Raw genomic sequence first — 21,234 nt, forward strand, 5'->3', positions numbered from 1 at the left:
GAGATGTGTGGGGTTGAACGTGAGGGAGGGAGGGCTGTGGAGACGAGGGTGAGCAGCGGAGGCAGGGAGAGGGATACTGCATTCCAGAGATAGCACAGACTGGGGCTGCAAGAGCAGACAGAAGGATGGAGAAAAGCAATGACGAAAGAGCCTAACGGGACTCCCATTCAGGTAAAACATTCAATAAATTGATCCAATATACAACTAGCTGCATTCTTTTAACTAATAAAGGCCCAAAGGGATAATTTCTAGATTTGCTTGGATATCATAAAAGCAATCAACCTGACATGGCTTTCAGCCTACCATCCATCCACAAATCGTTGTAGCTATCTTTATCTCTGCCATCTAACCTTAAAGATCTATACATCGCTCTCCCTGTGCTGGCAGGAAAGCTCCACCTCCTCTCTCTTCTCTTCACCCATTTTACAATCGCCTCAACATTCTACCCACACAAGCATGCTTCCTCAACCCTTGAATCCTCCCTCCCCTGCATATTTCCTCACGAGTCACTTCCACAGATCCCGAGGGCATAGCTTCTCTTTTCTTTTATTCATCCCTACATCTTTCAACTCTAATATATTTGGAGTCTCTCAACTGTACTGTTGATAGAGCGCTGATCACTGCTCCATCTTCTCTGTTTTCCCAAAGAGTGAAGCGGCACTGAGGGAATACTTGCATTACAGAACACACATACTCGAAGAGTGGACCAGAGAGGAGGAGACCACTTGTAATGTACCTGTCAGAAAAAAATACAACATCAAGAGGACAGAGAGACACATTTTTTCAGTCGGCCATCATCAGTCTTGTTCGTCAGGATGCAAAGGCATCATCGTCTTAGAAGGAGACTCAAAAATGGGCAGTTATTAGCTTCTGGAAGAAAAAGGGAGGAGAGAGCAGTATGACTCACAGCGGCTTGAATATTGTGTGTTTTGTATGCAGGCGGGAGGCTAGAGTGAGATAGACCAGAAGTGAGAGAGACGCAGGGAATGAAATAGAGCAGACCTTAACAGACGTGAACAGTCGTCAGACAGGGATGAGGGAAGCAGACCAACGCAAGAGGCAAAGACTTTCAGACAGTGGGCCAAGTGAAGCCTTGCTGGAGGGTGAGGAAGGTGAGAGGTCAGCGAGAGTTGAGGAAGGGACGGGTTTAGCATAAGAGAGAAGGCTCACAGAAGATTTGCTGCCCGATGGACACTGGAAACGGGACCGCAAAGGACAGAACGGCCTGAAAGGTACTTAAGACTGACTGTTTTGCTCTCGGGGGAGACTGCATAATTGTAAATGAAAGGATCTCATATGAACAAAAAGGTGACATTTGGAAAGCGAATCTGGCCAAGGAGCAACAATCTGAACAGGAAGCAAAATTAAAAAAAAAAAAAAAAACAAACAAACTAAAATGGATACACTGCAGATGAGAAAACATGTCAGTCTGTGCACCACGCCGGGGACAGCATGGGAACTTTAACTGTGACAACGACACAGCAAGAGATTCCTGTTAAATATTCATGCTGACAGGCCACTCTGGAAACAACTTGCTTCCTCCTGCACGGAGGGAAAACAGGGAAAAAGAAAACTACTTTCATCATGTGGGATTTGTACATCCAACAGGGTGGCAAGCGTGTCAGGTTATGCTGACATCTTCCGGCAAATTGAGACAGGACCACGACATACTAGCCAGGACGTGGTCTCTTGGAGGTGCTCGGACAGGGCAATGACGGCTGGCAGAAGGTCTGAAGCTGTGACTATCAAGAGAGGGTAAATAAACATTTGCCAGCCCATTAAAATTACACGGGGACCGCAGCCATATCTATTCTATATGAGCTCAATCTATTCTTGGTTTATGCAGTTAATTGCATTTTGTACAAAATGCTTTGACTTTGAATTTTTTATAAATTACTTTTAGATACATACTTTAAAAAAATCCTTTTGACTTGCATACAGAATATAATCTTTCCAAGTTTGTCCAAAATAATGGAATACATTTTTTTTAAACCCGTTGGAAGGCTTTTAAAACTTGAGGAAGCACACTTTTTTTTTTTTTTAATTTCCATACATCAACCAGAGGGATCCAGATAATGGCAATATCTACTTCTGAGGTTTTTTTCTCCCAATTTTTTTCAGATTCAATGTCTTTATGTCATCAGCGCATGACCTGAATAAGTACTGCCTCAAAACACGACAACAAACAGGACAGCAAAGGGTCTCTCGCAAAGCCGTAGAAAGACCAGCTTGCCGTTTATGAATGTTTGCGCAAGGACTATCAAGGAGCTTTACCCTACATGCTTGAGTGATGTCCTCGACCCGTGTGTGCCAGCCAATCTTTGAAGCTAGCAGTGTCTGAACATTTTTTCTCCCTAAATGACACTCTGAGCTGCATGTGCCGCCTGGGTTCTTCCCACCAGCGACAGAGCTGGACCTGAACAGCGGTGGTGAGCGGGGGCACTGGGAGGAGGAGAATAGGGAAGAGAAAGAAACCAACAGGCGGAAGGATGGAAAAAATCTGACATCATGCTCAGATAAACAGAAGAAAGAAAAGACTTTCTGGTGGCCTCAGGTGCAATGTGTGGTGAGTACACATTTGAGTGTGTTTGTTTTATAGGTCTCTGTTTGTGTGTGTGACAAATGAATGACAATCTTATTTCCTCAGGTCAAGGCCAAAGGTGAAAGACCCAGTGTCTCATCTGACATAATGTGTACACGTATTAGCCATAATGTTCATATGACAAAGGTCCACCACACTCAACATATTAAATGCTGCTAGAAAGGTTAAATTGATTTAAAAATGATCGTTGTTGCGGCACACAGCTGAAATTTCCTTTCAAGATAAAATATCAGAATGAGCTCTCAGGGTGAAGTGGAGTTCTACATCACTGCAAACAACCACAATAATCAATTTGTTTATCGCTCTGATGCTATATGATATTGAATGTTATGTGGTTAGTGCTGCAAAGATAACAATATCAATAGAGGGTGTAACCAATTAGCGTCATCAGCGGGTACTAAATATGTCACATTGCAAAACATTACATTACTGTAAATGGACCTGTAGTTATATCCAGTATTCCAACAGTATCTGAAGACACATGCTACTCTTGAAGTGTGGCCATGTGGCTTTTATCATTGTTGTTATCACAGGCAGTGGTGTTAAAATCCCCTCCAGGAATCCCATGCTGCATGACATCCTCATCAATTTCTACTCATGGCAGCAGTTTTTCCTTTCTGTCATGAACATAATTGTGTTTCAGAAGCAGCCAACCTTTTTTAAGCCACAGAACGGTTCAAACAAGTCTGTTTTTTTGTGACAATAATGATGTTGCGCTGCTACATGGCAACTTAATTGCGCCTGCTACTGATACCAGTATCAGTGCAAAATTCTCGTGTTTTGCCCATCATTACTTGGGTGCAACTTGTTCAAATGACTGGTTCACTGTGATGCCGGTTTTTATGGGCCCATCTTGCACAGCAACCGAATTTATTCCACCTTGCTTTGTAGCCAGTAAGGAACATTCTTGTCGAAATGGTTTCACCTTATTACGATGCGCATTCAGTCATTGTTTATTTTTTTGTTTGGTTTACTTTCATTTTATATGTTCGACTTGCAAACCGAAGTAGGGAAGGAAAAGATGCAATGATTGGGTTCTGTCTTGTCCATTTCCACCTGCTAGTTCCACATTTTAATGCTCACGGCTGGTTAACTTTTGGGGGAAAAAAAAACAAAAAAACAGTACTTGATCACATAACCACAGAGCCTTATTTTATGTTTCAGTGTGGAATATAATCAGAGCAGGGGGTCTTTTGGGGCTGATGTAAAGCTAGAAAAATACTAAAAAGTTATTGCATTTGAGGGTGCAGCCTCCCACTCATTGGCCTGCGGACCGGTGGTTGGGAACCATTGGTAAATAACGTCTGGTGGAGTCCTATGTATTATTCTATAAATAAATTAATTTAACGAATTATAGTCATGGATGCATGATGGATGGCTGGCTGAATGAATGGACGATCAATAATATTTTAATGGCACCCTTGTGACCACCCAATGAAGGGGAGGTGGGGGGGTGGTTACGCACAGGCACTATTCTAACAGCTGACAATTCCCCTAATTATTTTAGTTTTCAATAATGAATTCATTTGAAGAACGCAATTAAACTAAACAACTCACAATCCCCTGAATTATTTTGCTAAACAATAATATATACATTTGAAAAAAATCTATTCAATTGAACAAATACAAATATGTTAATTTTAGAAATTTAATTTATAATTTAAAAAAATATAATTTTACAAATTATAGTCATGATTATCTCAAAAATATTTGAATGATGTGTTGTGACTGCCTTCCACATCTATTGGCTTGTTGGGAGTTCAGTGAGTGGTTGCAAACTTGTCTCCAAATGCACAGGTCACATGCACAGCCATCAACCATAAGGGGATACAGCTGAGTGAATGAACACTTGGTTTGCGCTGCAACATGTTTGAATTCCGCCCCGTGATGCTGAGCTTTAAGGAGAGAGGTAACAGGTCGCGTTTTATTTGGTCTCTGGTAGGAGATGACCAGGGATTAAACCCCCCCATCCTCATTCTCAAGAAAGACACTCACCCACTAGACCACGGTGCTGGCTATTTTCACCCATAATTGGCTGAATTTTGACTCAACTGTAAACTGAGTACATACACCAAAAGCACAACAGATAGCAAAGTGAATAATAATATAATGTGTCATATTACTGACATTTCTTTCTACATGTCAGCATTTTCTGACTTTTTGCGTCGGAGCGTGCTGGTTATGGAATCACTTTCATCACCACAGAAGAGCCGTCTCTAAATTTGCGACAGTGTCCTTGCAATTTTGTGTTTTCTTCCAAACGACACTGAGCACATGGCCCAATGGGGAGAGCTGCTTTCTGCAACATCACAGCAATGCTTGAGACTGAGGTGAAGTGGACTGGCACTTGATTTAAAGTTACCCTTTCATCTGCTCAAGGATCTTTAGAGTGAGATTAGCTCTATTTCCAATATGCGGGGCATTTGAGGTCTCGTACGGACAAACATATTTAGCCCAATATATGCTACAAATATAGCATTACTAAATAAAATCAGTATGAATTCTATTCCACGGTTAGAATGAAACAATCGTTGAGGAATTCATTATTCCATTTGGTCAAATTTGGCTCATCAATAATTGAAAACATGTTGAAGTTGTAAGAATCACTGTCATGAGTTTGAGAAGTTTGGACTGGCACCAATGGACTGGTGACAAACCAACACCTTATTTCTCATTATAGATTAATTATCTCTTCTGTTTGCAGAAACACATGCAGTACAGTGCATACATACTGTATATACTCTGTCATTCCCATTCATACCCTCATGGATTCTTGCATACTCACACTGTAACAACACACACACACACACACACACACACACACACACACACACACACACACACACACACGCACGCACACACGCACACACGCACACACATCCACACATACACAAAGGGGTGGGAGGGCTGAGCTGTGACTGAGAAGAAGTGACAGTTCGTTCATGGCCGCCGGCATCGTACTCTAGCAGCGTTAGCTTGTCGTCCTCATAATGAGGCTGTAGAAGGTTCTAAGTGTCATACGGATAAGTTCTCCACACCATCACTCTGCGCGTCACTGTAGTTGCCCAATGAGAAGATAAGAAGACACTGGAAATATAATGGTGGTTGTTTTATATAAGGATGCCTTTTGTAGTTTTACTGTATGTATATTATGAATATTACGTCTTCACGTTAAAACAATCAAACGCAATCTTTTTGAACTTGTCGATGCATGATATCTGCATGGATTGAACAACATGTAACACAGCAAGTCCAAAAGCCGGAAAATAGAACAGAATAGTAAAGAATAGAATGCTGTTTCTGTCACTGTATAGCTGGTATACAACAAAATTGGAAGCGCTGATTAAATTGGCGCATACTGCATACTAAATAAATATGCACGGTAAATACAATAATAATTATTATTAAAAAAAAACACAATTTCACATAGTGCAATTTTTATTTTCCGTGTGCGTCGTAGCATAATTGCTTTGAGACTTTCTGTTGTCAATAACACTGTCAATCAATTTTTTAAACAGCGCCTGCAGCGCCTTTTTTAACCATGATCTCTATGGAATGTGCAGCTGTCAGACACAACCCGGTGTTCTGCAGTAAAGCTCTTGTTCATATCGCATTTGTCTTTCTCACTTACCGGTGATCATATATATTAACAGAGGAGGGTGGCTAAAGACATTGGCCTTCAAGGTTGAGCGAAACAAACTAGGCAGAACATTTTCAGTGGGGGCTAGCATTAAATTTCTTGTAAAGAACTATATAAGGTGAGAACTCAAAAAAAGGCACAGGGGCTTTTATTTGAGACCTCACATCGACAAACAGACAGAATAGGGATTGTACTATGTTAAAATGCGATATAAAAATAGAATAACAATATATACATTTGTATAATATATTAGAAATGCTAAACTGGTTGAAAACAACAACACAAAAAAGATTAGACCCACTGTAACGTAATTATGAAAACATTTATTGCGCAGACCCTGGAAGAGATTTGAGAAAACAAACAAATACCATTACTTCATTACTCAATATTTAATACTATATTATTACACTTTTAAGCTTATATGCCACACCTCCTGGCTGATGTGCGCTGTAACTGAAGTTCATACTTGTTCTTTTTAACGAGTATGATTTTCTCCCCAGAGTCCAAAAACTTGTTGATTTGGCTGCTAGTTTGCTGTTCAACATTGAATGTTTTCAGCTGAAACACATTGTTCCTGTCACACTTCTGTGAAAAGTGTGCACAGTCACCCGTACAATTAATTGCAGTGTTGAGCAGTTATGTTTCAATCTACGGTTATCTTAATAAGCTAGAATAGCTTCTCCATAATGCTTTCAAGAAAATAATATTGCCAGAAGGACAAGCTGATTTGCTGCAATGGAGGAAGTGATTTCTGACTTTGGGGTGACTTTACAAGATGTTTAGCTGCTCTATAGATAGGACCTGTAACTGCTTGCAGTAGCTGTGGTGGCTGTGGTGTGTACAGTATATATAAAAAAAATCTAAGCTTGAAATAAGTGGCTTGGTATGATGCATGATGTACATAGATATGATGTAAACCAGTTTCAGGCACATCAACTATTCTTGTTAGGCATATAACTTAATGTGTTTATTCATAGTTTTGATGTCTTCAGTGAGAAACAAGTCATGAAAATAAAGAAACCACTTTGAATGAGAAGGTGTGTTCAAAATTTTGGCCTGCACCATTTACCCACTGAATTTTTTTGAATCAGAGTAGTTTTGCTGAAAACACATTATAGGAAAAATTCTATTACTGTCAATCATTACTGTCAATATATATATATATATATATATATATATATATATATATATATATATATATATATATATATGGAGAGAGAGAGAGAGAGAGAGAGAGAGAGAGAGAGAGAGAGAGAGAGAGAGAGCCCTGAGAGAACGCACACGGGCATGGGGAGAACATGCAAACTCCACACAGGCATGTCAGAGCAAGCAGGAATTGAACTCGGGATCCTGACCTGTGAGGCAGATGTGCAAAGCAAGTACCTATTTGTCCTTACAAAGGTCATCCAGTTCTTTGACATTTTTGGGCTGGCTGTTACACACTGCTCTGTATTATAGTGCATGTTTATCACCATCTGTATTCAATACTTTCCTCTAAGAATTTGTTGGAATATACATCATATGTGGATAAGGGTGCAGGAATTATGGGGGTGCAGGAATCTGGAAGCTTTTGTCACCCTCTTTAATCAAGAAGAGAGTCATGTCTATATGCTTGCCATCACTTCCAACATGTTCCCAGTGGATGTTAATACTATCCTTGTCACAGGGTCACTGCTTTGGGGATTTCATGAGCACATTTTCTTAATTGCAGATGAGGAGGTGCATGGGTGGTCTTCCTCATTACATTATGATAGGAGTCAGCAACTCTGGAAAAAAAAAAAAATATAGGTCACCAATCTCTGAGACTGGCTCTCCCAGAAAGGAAATATTCTCACATGAAGGAGATCATTCGTATCATTCAGTCTGAACTATCTTTTCTTGAAGATTGGAATTTTAGACTCTTTATGGATTTAGGTCTGCATCATTAATCTAAGATGCCTGCAAGTTCAAAATAAAACCTGCTTTAAGGAAAGAAATGCACTTTTCAGACATCAGAAATCTATTAATCCATCTATCTTCCGATCTCAGCTTTGGAATGCGTGAGAGACAGAATGAGAATCCTTCGAAGATGGATTTTATTGCCTCTTTATAGGAGCTGCAGTCCTGATGTGTATTGCATTGTGATGATGACAGAGTTGTGACTTTGTCTGCTGAAAATAGGGCAAAAGTGTTGTAGGTGCGATCCACCTTGTTAAAGAATCCTTGGGCGAGACACCAAACCCCCAGTTACTCCTTATCCTCCATCATCTCTAGGCAAATGAGTTGTCATTCTCAAGCACCTCAAGGGTAGAAAAGTGCTCTATAAGTCATTTGAAATGTTTCCTCGCAGGATGGTATGTTTTTTTAAAGCGGAAAAGCAAATAAAATCTGCATTGCTATTATACACAATGGGCTATTTTAATTCTCGTTCAGAATGTGAGAAACACCATCTTTGAAATTTCCAAAGGAATAAGCTGTCTATTGTCTACTTGAGCTTGTCGAATGTACCCAACATTTACTTTGTCCTCGCATCCTCCGCGTCTCTCAGGCTCCTATTTCTGTTTTGATATTACTGTGAGATTAACTTGAAAGTGATTCTGACTTTGACTGTAATGCGTATGCTTCATTGCAGATGCACCATCTGTAGGGAATTCATATCACACCCTATGTGAATTAATTTGACAGTGAACTAAGCAGAGAAGCAATCTGCAGCTGAGCAGATGAATATTAAGCACGGGTTTAATCAGACCTTGCATTGCACATTCAGGGCCAAATTCACTAAAAGATTGTATGGCGCTAACTGGTAAAAATGGAGCAAATAGATAACATCTATTTCACAAAGCATGCGCAGATGGTCAAATGTGTCACTAACTGAGTAATGCTCCTAGCCCACTGACGGGTGAATGTCTGCAAAGGTAGTGGATGTTATATTTGAATATAACATTGTCCTCCTCTCCTAAGCACTCACTACAGCTTACCTAATGCGCAATGAGAAAAATGCTTTTTCATGAACTAATTTTGAGATCTATGAACTTTGTCCATTTAACTTCGGGGCGGCCGCGGCTCAGGCAGTAGAGTGGGTCATCCAGTAACCAAAGGTTCAGCTGTTTGAATCCTGCTCTGTACAAAGCCAGCTTCAATTAGGCAAGGCACTTCAATTAGGAGGGGCCGTAGGTGCGAAATGACAGCCACCACTCCGTCAGTCTAGGGTAACTGGTGTGTAAGTGTATTAGAAATATATACATTATAAAGCATCTTTGACTGTCTAGAAGAGCACCATACAAACGTGATCCGTAATTATTATTAATATTGGAGACATAGTGGAGACATAACAGTTCTTTGGTTTTGCATTCTGACAATGTTATCTGTATATAATAATAGTAAAAATAATAATGCATTTTATTTATGATAACAAATTTATTAAATGTTACTTTCTTGGCACTCAAGAACATCATCCAACCTAACTAAAACAATAAAAAGACAAATTAAATCAGGAAATAAACGGTGACATTAGCTTGGTTTGGCAGTTTCAAACAAGTTGAATTTATTGAGTTTCTTCCTAACTTGACATTCATCTGCCTCAATGGTCTTGGTGTGTGTAGTAATCAGGGATAAAACAGGTGCAAAATTAAACTGTGAAATATTGTGAGCACATTTGGGCTAGTATACCTTTAGCACGAATAAGATGTTAAAACGGAACACACTGCAGGTGCAAAAGAAGTGTAATTAACAAAAGTCCATTTTTTGTTGTATCAGACAGCGATGTGAAAACCTGCATTTTATTTTGCTCTTAGCACAATTTATGAGCCACATAACGAACGTATCAAGATTTTGCATGATTCAGCCGTCCATTTTCGATCGCCGGTTACCATCACTACGGGTTGCTGGCTTGCTGGTGCATATCCCAGCTGTCTTCAGGCAGTAGGCAGGGGACATCCTGGACTGGTTGCCAGCCAATCGCGGGGCAACAATTTAATATGGTATAATAAACAAAGGTATCAACAGATTTACTGCAGGTAAAAATTCCAACAGTTCAGGATTAAAAGTATGCCACTGTTTTCACATAATAGATGTTTGATACAGAACCAAACATCCCCAAAGCATACTACGGTTAATAACACCATCACATTTGTCTTCTATCCGACGTATATCCTGGTGCTCTAATGACATGGGGAGATGTAACGATTGTTGAAATGGAAACATTGCATTCAAATATTAATTTGAATTGACTTTATGCTTGAGCGGCTTCTGCTCACTAAGATGTATGACCTTGATGTAGGATGCTTGTGGAAAGGGATGTGGGAGTGAACAGTACGAGTGAGAGTGAGAGCTTGTTCTTGGAAAAGAATTTAGTTGGAGTAGCGGGCTTAACGACTGTGTAATTAATTGTTGTGAAGCAAGTGCATTGATTCACTTGACCCCTTTTACAAATTAAGCATGCAAACATAAAAATAAATGTTGAGTGTAATTTGAAGCTTTGAGTGAGGCAGTTTTTCGGGGTGGGGTGTGTATGTGTTTGTATAATGTATATATTAACTTGTAAAATTAATAAAGAGAACTTTGGAAGGAAGAAGAGTTAGCAGTATACTACACATTTTGAATTGCTTTTATGAAGGCACCATTGAGGTACTATTCCATTGTTTGCTTACTATACATCACTAAGATATGTTAGGAGTGAACACTTAATCTGCCTGTGAGTTTGAAGGTGTACTCTGCAATTTTTTTTGTCATTGGGTTCGGGAATAATCAAATTACACTGCTGAATGACGACTACATCAAAAAATAATTTTTTGCCCCTGTCCTTACTCCAGGTTTACTTTGAATTTTCTCCGTAAAGAAACCACAAAGAAACTAGTTGGAAGTCTATTAAAGTAAAAAGTCTAGTAAAAGAGTGAATGTAATGAGTATATGTCAGACTAAAACATCTACAGTTCTTGTGCATCATCACACTAAGTCACTTAAAATGAATGGACCAAGCATAAAATTATCAGAAATGTAAAAAGTTGATAGCGTATTTTCACATGGTGCCACGGGTTAATGACTTGTGTAAATGCAAGTTCAGAAAAATGCGTTGGGCCTTCTTTATAACAAATATTAGGTAATTAAACACTGTGTTTTGATCTTCACATTTGTAGTGATGGGCAAATGGATATATATATATATATATATATATATATATATATATATATATATATATATATATATATATATATATATATATATATATATATATATATATATATATATATATATATATATATATGTGCTTCATATGTGCTTCATGTTTTGTAAATGTATTCAGGTCTCCTCAAAAAAAGCAATATATAAATATATATAAAGCGATATATTTTTAAAAATGTAAAAATTTTGTTATTTGTCGATTAGACCCACAGAATGCAAGTCAACATCAAAGAGCTTGATTATTTAGTGTATTGATTAATTAGGCAATTGATCCAGTTTGTTATGAGGAGGCATGCGATTTTCATTTTTTTATTTTGTAAACTTTAATATGGCTGAAAAGTAACAAATATACTTGTTGTCCAATTGAATATCTTGGTGAATAAAAAAGGGCACTTATGTTTGTCCCGAATGCTTTTTTTCCCCCCATGCAATGGGGGCCTTTGCAAAATTTGATTTCCAAAAAAGGGTCCCTGACTCCAAAAAGTTTGAGAACTCATCTAGAGAATGGAAAAAAAAACACAAATGGTTCATGAGGCTTCATTTTCACGTCATTACATTTGCAAGTTTGTTTGAATGTACTTGTAAGTATGTAAGTAAGTATGTTATAAAAAAATTCCAGTCAAATCTATTTTCGCTACATCGGCATCGCTACACTTTCATAAATATACTGTACTTGTAAACGCAACAGCTACCTATAAAATTTAAAGTCTAATAAAGGCTGTAATAAATGAAAAGCCCCCAATCACCATTTTTAATGCAAAGTATCATTCATACATGCATGTTGCGCAATAATTTTCAAAAATAAAACTCAATGCATAATACTGGTTTTATTGTAATATTCAGAAATGTTTAACAAATGGTAATGATGAAGAATGACAAGTATGGCATTGGTAGCGTGTGATCTCATATGTATCGCTATTTAGCCAAGTGAGAGACAGTGGATCAATTCCCAAAACTGACACCGGTGGATAGCTATTTAAAGCCTGTATTACGAAAGAAAAAAAAAGGGGGGGGGGGGGGTAAACAACTTACTACATCAGTCTTAGACTGAAGAGATCAGAGAAGACACTCAATAAATGAAAGCCTCTCTGTGCTCATTGGAAAGGAAGGTGAGCAGCTGTAATTTTGAATTTAAATATCATTTTGTGTGATTTTTCTGTCAGGGGCATCATTTCGTTGATCATAGGTTATATTGAGCTTGACAGCATTGTACTTGCACAACAATAGAGACATGACTTGTAATTGTGCATAGCCTGTATTCGTCAATAAGCATATCCGTGCTGGTTGAATTAATGATTGAACTGAACTGGGTGAGGGGATTGATCAGTGAATCTTATGTGACTGCTCAATACCATCTGCTTTCACTGGCTGGAAGTCACTTATCTCTGCCAACACACACACACACACACACACACACACACACACACACACACACACACACACACACACACACACGGCACAAACTATCACTATCTTTAATCTCCTTTTGTCCCTTACACACCTAAACTGTCTCTGTAGACTACATATGATTGCCTCTTCAGCATTCAGCTTTGTTAATTTTTTAACAGACACAAAATTAACGTCGAGTGACAGAGAAGAAACGAGACCAAGAGTACGATGGAATATAAGAACTTTTATAAGACAGGATGTTTTGATTGAAATCTATCTACCCCTCCATCTATCGATCATTCATACCGCTTATCCTGCACAGGAGATTGGGGGGACTATTGCCAATCCCAGTTGAAGGCTCAGGGCGTGTGACACCCAAGATAGATTACCAGTCAATCACATAGACAGACAACCATTTCCATTTCCCATTCCCTCACACAACTCTGGGCAATTTAAAGTCACTCATACACACAGAAAGAGGGAAATCTAAAGAAATTTTAGGTATTGTGCATGGCACAGAGGATAAATTGTTCACACTGCAGCATTTTGCATGGTTTGGATTTTAATACAGTTTACTGCGTAGAGTTTGTACGTCCAACCTGCGCTTCTATAGATTGTCCCTAGGTGCTTCAGTTTCCACATTCATTACAAAAGCACGCAGGTTATATTCATTGAAAGCTCTAAATTGCATAAATAAATATTGTAAATAAATATGTACGATCTGACTGAGCGGAGCACACCCCCGCCACTTGTTAAGTCAGATGGGAAAGGTATAATGAATTATCTATTAATCAACAACAAATTTCATTTAAAAATGTTCAATTACTCTGAATTCCTGCATCTCTACAATAAATATTACTAAGTACTAGTAATTAAAGATTACTGTATTACTCCATGAACACATTTGAAAACTTATACTTTGGAAGCTATCGATTAGCTTTTTTGCCAATGTTTGGATGTTACAGACCAAACCAGAAACAAATCACAAGCACCCTAATTCAACAAATATTAGACACACCTGTGTATAAGACACACTTAATTTGGGGGTTATATTCTGCTATTTTCTTTTACCATGTATAAGACACACCAACACTTTGGCGACAATATCAAAACAATTGCAAAACAGCATAGATCTCATCTTTGTAAATTCATAATGTTTTCTAGTGTTCTAGTGTAACGTGAATGCACTCGAAACAGTTGTTCATCCTTCTTGTTGCAATGCAGCTTGAGTTCATTTTGCCATAAATACCCGAAGTTATGCAACATCCATGTTCCACCAATTTAATGAATGTGAGTATGCTGTATGTGCAAAGACTGTTAATAAACGAGTCACATGGAATAGCATTCCGTGTTCTCTAACCAGTGCACAGAGTTCTTACCTTGCCACTAAAAATGGAATCATCTGGAGATATCATAACTTTTACATGTTGCTCTTGGTTTTATTAATATTCCTGTGTGTGAACAAGGATGTACTCGGACGGTGGTGCAGTCTGCTCGTTTCTTTGATTGAAAATAATGCTGTAACAACCTCAGCTAACACGAACTGCTGTTAGCTGCAACAGGCACTTGCAAACAGCCGAATGACGTCAACCCGTTATAGTAGCTTTTGTAAGTAAGTTACTGTTTTAGGACGCACCCATACTCTTGGCCTTGGTTTTGAGAAAAAAATTAATCTTATATTAGGAGAGTTGCGGTACTTTACGTTTCTGCCTTTTCTGCACTGTCAACTTTAAATAGTCTTGTTTTTTAATAATGGTGTGAAAATTAAATATTTGATCAAGAAAAATTCAACACTAATGAGCTATAACATAATAAATATTTGCAGTCCTTGACTCTATAGGAATTGTCAGAATGACTGACAAATTTGCGTATCCATTTCCTTTATTTTTCCTCGGCAATATTTTTTTTTTATTCAAAGATACGTATTTCATAAAACCACTCCAAAAATATGTTACATAGTCTTGAAGTGTTTAAGCAAATCTGTCCTGCTTGTAAGTCGTGGAATAAAACTATAATTAGTTACATCTTTGTAAGGTTGTGATTCATCAGTTGCTTTTTCTTTTGCAGCTGCTGAATGAAATGTATCTAAATCTACCACTATGAAAACAGTTTTAAAGTTTAATGAATCGGACTGCTGGCACAGCACGGTTTTAATTCTTAAGACGTACTTGGCAGAAAAAATATGTGAGGTTGAGGAACCAATCGTCTGAAGCTGTCATTTGTTTTCATGAAACACTTTTCTGGAAAAGTATTGGTCCTGAGACCGCAACAAATGACTAACAAATCAACTGGTAGCTAGACGTCATCTTAATTTGCATATACAGATCCACGAATCCAAAGGAGAGTCATGCAAAGACATGAAGTCGTGTCTCACGTGGTCATAGTCATGCAAATGTTAGTTGTATTCAAAATAAGTTGCATTTGTAATTTTCAATTCATGAACTCAACACAATTTAGAGTCGTAAGCATACGAAAACAATTCAAACTCAAGACAAGTTAGAGTCGTACTCATACAAATTGTTAAACAGGCATACATTCTTTTGACAGCCACCTTACTCCATATAGGATCGTCGGCAACTTTTATATATGAAATAATTGACTATATCCAAATACGCTTGCATATTTGCTATCTCTTTTGCAGGCATGGTGCCCTGTAGCGGTGGGGTTCTGTGATGGTAACCATGATCCCCAGCAGCCACTACATCTGCAGCACTCATGCAAGAGAGGACGACTCCACCAACGATCGAGAGGAGCGGATTTTAGCCGTACTGGGCATTATCGGAACCATTCTCAATCTTTTAGTGGTCATATTTGTCTACATTTACACTTCTGTCACTTGAGACCTTAAGACAGACTTAAGCAAGAACTGGTGCCCGCCCAACGTCCCTACCGCCATACATCTCTCATCTCTCAAGTATTTATATGCTTGGAGGGTTAGATCATTATGTGCTAGGATAGAAGGATCCTTGGCAGCGTGTACAGTTAAATTGTGGCCAACTGCAACTGTATCAATTCACTATTGCATGAAGAGTCCGTCTCCATTTCCTGAAGACCGCTGCCAACTGTCACGACAGAAAGGAATTCCGTGAGGCGTCGTCTCCCCCTTCCTTTCCATATTGAACTTGTCATCTTAAGGAGGCTTCTTGCCAAATTATTGCTGACAGTGACTGCCAGTGCTCATGACTGGGCATTTCTATGTAAATGGGATTTTATCCGACGGTGAATTTCACAGTGCCGTTTTTAATACGAAACGATAAAAGAAGCTTAATTTGGTGTTTCTTTTCATAAGGTGGAGTTTGTTTCACTGCCAGATAAATATTCCCTGAAACGGACCAAACAAATGTAGCAGACTGACTCAAAGGCCAGTAAGAACTATCCGTATAAGGACCTTTGTGCCTCTCCTTTAAAGTTGTAACTTAATTCATTCACCGTATCGTATAACATCATTTGCTGTAATTAGGGGCCCTTCAAGAAAAAAAATTCCATGGACCTAACGTGTCCATACCTGAGCACACCAGAGGAGAGATTCCTGGCCGTGCTCGGGGTCATCGGCATCATGCTCAATCTCTTGCTGCTTGCTTTTGTCTACATATACACATCAATTTGAGAAACTACTAATACTGTGCACAAGGCATAGTCTTTGTAAACATGTAAATAATATCCTTGAGTCAACACTGGGTTGCAGAATTTTATTACACTCCTCCAAATGAGATATTCATCTACCCTCTACATATCTTGCACCCTTCAGGTTGTATCGCACAAATCCACAACTGTTGGGATGAACATTATGACATGTTTACGCAAGCTTGCTTCACGGTGACCTTAGCTATGCTCTAACCAAGCTGAGAGATGTAATTTTTTGTTTTTGCACTGTTCGTATGGACGCTCACTGTCATAGAATCATGGTATATTTGCTGGTGCCATACTTATTTGAGTGGAACCATAAGCGAGTCACAGTGTACTGTCAGAGGTGGGACTGTCTGAAAATGAGACAATGTCACACAATTCAAGACAGTGTGATACTGCGACATGACTTAAGGGCGCAAGATGTTTGCAAAGGAAATGAGCAAAACCAGCAGGGATTATCTGACATAAGCGGACCTGAAGCATCTGTGCATGGTTTCTTATCACAGGAGGATGCCAAGAGCTATCTGCAAGTGGGTTCCAGCTTTCTCACTGAAGGTGTATACCAGTATGGATATAATTTGGGGTACTTTTCAATAAAGGGAAGAGAAAATGCGCATGACAAGCCAGCTGGAAGGGCAGGTCAGAATCTTCATCAGATCCTTATCATTCTCTTCTCTACCAACAAACTAAAACCAGAGAAGACATAATAACATCTGGACCCACATCAATCTCTGTAGCCAAGCACATTACTCCAATATTGCTTTTACTATATCTATACTTTGCAATGCAGTTTCCTGTTTTTGTTTTCTTTTAAAGAGATTCTGATCAACACACAAGCAGGAATGAATTTTCTGGTAAGCATGATCAGCTTTTACTCATAGTTTATATGAGAATGAATTCCCATTACCCAAACTGTATTTTAATTGTCTGTGACATTTTACCGTCATCTTGTTTTTTAATTAAACATGTATAGTTGTAGTCGTTAAGTGCGACAGCTGTATTAAATGTCGATAGCTGGCGAAATTTGCTGCTTCTGTTTGCGATCTCAATTACACTTAGCATAACTGTATTCATATTTATGAGAATCAAAATGTAAATATCCTCATCTAACTGGTCCAATCAAAGACATAGTGACTGCGTGCAGAGGCGAGATACTGCATTTCTCTTTCAAGTTATAATGATATCGCTATACATCTCAAAGTCAAGCATCTGCATGCAAAAATCTAAACACTAAAACATATTACAGCAGTAAAACCATAACGATGTATCATATTTCACAGGTGAACAAAGTCCTGGATTTTGGCAAGCAAAACAATAAAAGTATTTCACCAACTCAGGCAGCGTTTTTACCAAAATATCTTTTCAAAGACCAGCCCCCAAAAATCTGTATACGTATATTTTTATTCATAAACAAATATTTTTTCATCATGAGACTTTACTCGTGAGAATTTCCATATTCAAAAGTTTTAAGCATTATCACTGCTACTTTTAGAAATGGGTGATTAGGCTCTTTGTTGAGAAATTGAGCAAGCCTAAAATAAGAAATAAGACAACAGTAATTGCGATGATGATCTTGTTACCAATGGTTACATGACCAAAATGTTTATTATTAAGCATATTTCTTATGGCTTTCACTACTATCTGTTAAATGACTCTCACTGCATTGCTGCAATTTCTGTGATTTAGGTACAGGTATATTGGGATTTTTTTTTTTTTGCATGAATATGAGGTTGAATTTGGTTTTAGTAAAACTAGTTCAGCACAAATATTAACATTACATACTCAAAAGTTAATAAAAGCAGAAGGCCCAGAGGACAGGTCCGGGCCATCTGCTGTGCCCACAGACACCCAGCCACCCCGTCAAAGTACACGCACACACACACACACCACACACACGCATACACACACACCCACACGCACGCACACACACGCATCCACACACAAACAGACTTTCAATGCAAAATAATGTTGTTTTTGTGTGCGTGTGTGAGTGTGCATTCATGTTGGTGCCTATTTTTAATCACTCTACAAATGAATTTGCGTTCACACCGCTAATGGAAAGCGCCTTTGTTGCCACGGGAAAAACAGCTGCGCACACCTTGGACTGCACGCGCAAGAATGAAATATTAACATTAAACTGTTTCTACAGTCTGCATCTGTATTCAGAAATGTTCATTCTGAGTCTGAAGCTGTCAACTAGTATATCATTAAATTTTCACATTTATTATGATGCATTAGATGAATTGATTTTCAGCCTGAGAGGACATCTTGGACTAAGCCTGCCAGAGAGCGGAGGGGGGAAAAAGATCCTGCAGACCAGAGTGCTGGATATATTTTAATGGTGATGAATATTGAGGAGAATTAAATTATTGCGGGTACAAAAGAAATACCGATATACATGGAAAGGCAACATTTGGTTTTAATGAGGTCAAACTCAAATGGAAACAAGAAAGTTGTTGACTCATCAAAAGAAAATGACTTTTTATAGACTTATTCAAAAACTAATTCCAGCAATAGATTCAGCTTCTTTAGTGTGATGGAGCAATGTTAAAGAGGTGGCCGTGATTTCCCTCAGCTATAAATAAAAGTGATGTTGTGTAAGAAAGCAAACTGTGTCATCAATACTTTTTCTAAAATATATGGTAGCGATTAAGATATCGTTATCATTCCTCTGATGCATGTAGTAGATTATGTTTAGCAACAGATGTCAATACACCAACAGACAATGCACTTTCATAATTTTGATGTGATGGTTATTTGCTGATTTAGGTTTGACGGCTGTTATAAAAAGAAAAAAAAACAGGATTGGGCTCTGTACTAAACTACACATCTGACCAACAGTGAGCAGGTGTTGAGATTCTTTCACTTTACCTATTTGCAGAGCCACTTGTTTCTAGGGAGTATTCATAGAAGTGATGCTCATAATGCTAGTTACTTGGCAAGGTGCCATACATAGAAGAGCAAATAGGGCAGAGGGAGCTGGCAGGAGGACAACAATAATACAAAGTCAAACAGACAAGGCAATTTCTCCAAAAACAACATTATAATAATTAGGAGCCAAGTTTATGTATGCACAATATTTTTTATTCATTGCTCAGTACGAAATGTCTCTAACTATGTTTACCTTCAGAGCACTCTGCTTTATCCCTTTGCTAATGCAAAATCGCACCTAGGTCAGCATTAGTCAACTGTGAACAGTCGATTTGGAAAAAAATGTGGTTTGCAATAATAACTATGATGGAGAAAATTAGCATTTGGATTTCTTGCGTTATTATTATTATTAGACAGCAAATAGGATTTCTCCCAGAAGCACTGTCTAAATGAAGCCACCAGGAACTTTCTGGAGAATATGGCGATTCCACAAAACTGCAGCATTTTGCATTGACCAGATTGTCACAATAGCTGTGCTCCTTGAGTCAAACTGAGCTACTCTATCAATCTGTGTTAATGGCTCTCGAGGGGCCTAATCAAGGCTGCTGATAACAATGGGGATTCCAACAACGTTGTGTTTAAGAGTACCAGCAAGTAATTTCAAATGTGAGATTCGCATACTTGGCATGTTACTCCTGGATCTTGTCAGTTACGATGCAATCAAAAGGACAATATTCTGTGATATAATTAAATTGGGATACACATAATTTCAATGATTAGTATTATTATCTTCATAAAAGTGATTACATTACCTGCAATTGGCAACCTGTTGAGGGTGTCCCCCGCCTACTGCCTGTACTCAGCTAGGATAGGCACCTGAAAGCCTGCGACCCTTGTGACTTAAGCAGCTCTCGAAAATGGATGAATGGATGGTTACACTACGTTGACCAATTTTTCTTTAAAACGGTAAAGCTAATAAAGACTATACAGTGAGATAGTTGAAGTAATTTTTCAGTATTTTCCGTGGAGGGGGATTCCACCATTCACTATTCCAACAAAACCGTTTGACCACTAACCTAGAGCGCATCCTGTTTGACCTTAGAGATTCTACTGCATTGCAGTTGAGCTTCAAAATATTTTTGGATTGCTACCTCAAAACCAAGGAAAACTATTCTATAAATGTAACATGAGAAGTGAGGAAAATATGTCACCTTTCTAGGTATTAACTTATGTGATGCTCTTTAATTCAGTGCTGTCATGAATGCAGGAACGGTCTTAGCCACATAGTTCCTCCCCCCCAGTACCGTTGCTCTGGAAGACCTGTGCTGTTGTGTGCACCCATGCTCAGCCAGCCAGATAAACTAAGAGTGTGTATCCTCAGGCACTCCATGAGACGGCCAATGACCTGGCTAATGTGGGTGAATGCCCTTCTCCCACGCACGTACACACAGATGTGTACACGCGCAGTCACACACAGTCTCACAAGTGCACACCAGCCTTTCGAAGCATAGATCTGACAAAATTGCAGTTAAATTCAGGGTAATGACTAACTTTACTTTATCTTTCCTCTCTGCGCCGCTGACATCATGTTGTTCTGCTCACTGCCTTCTTCCAGTTCCAGTTTGCTGCTCCTTTTTAGTGATTCCTTGGATGGCCAGCTCAAGCATAAAGCTCATTTTTAGCTTTGAGCCCTAAGCCACAGTCACTGAAATGAAAAAATATGTTTGAAGTAAACTGAAATCTAGTGTCCCGTTTGCTTGTTAAGCGTTAATCGCACTCCCTCAGAAGTCACCTTAGCCTTGAAAGAAAATTTGCAGATGCGCAGACTTTGCACATTTGCTGTTATAGTTTTATCCAATTTCTAACACTAAAATAATATGCATTACACAATTGTTTGGAGCTAAAAGTCTTCCCTCTTCAAAAGGATAAACCCATTTTGCACTTG

The 21,234-nt window shown here is 38.6% G+C and overlaps 1 pseudogene across 2 annotated transcripts; it reads left to right on the forward strand.

The window, feature by feature from the left end:
- Positions 1 to 53: 53 nt before the first annotated feature.
- LOC148416189 (protein TUNAR pseudogene) lies at positions 54 to 18,571 on the forward strand (annotated as a pseudogene). 2 transcript variants are annotated; one of them, XR_015867302.1, is made up of 3 exons: positions 54 to 171; positions 649 to 2,566; positions 15,433 to 18,571. The product of XR_015867302.1 is annotated as a protein TUNAR pseudogene, transcript variant X1 (transcript). The 2 variants fall into 2 exon arrangements; XR_015867303.1 differs by lacking the exons at positions 54 to 171; positions 649 to 2,566 and adding an exon at positions 12,445 to 12,511.
- The last annotated feature ends 2,663 nt before the right edge of the window (positions 18,572 to 21,234 follow it).

This window comes from Hippichthys cyanospilos, chromosome 11 (assembly GCF_059441005.1).
Source record: "Hippichthys cyanospilos isolate Australia breed blue-spotted pipefish chromosome 11, RoL_Hcya_1.0, whole genome shotgun sequence".
Taxonomy (NCBI): Eukaryota; Metazoa; Chordata; class Actinopteri; order Syngnathiformes; family Syngnathidae; genus Hippichthys; species Hippichthys cyanospilos.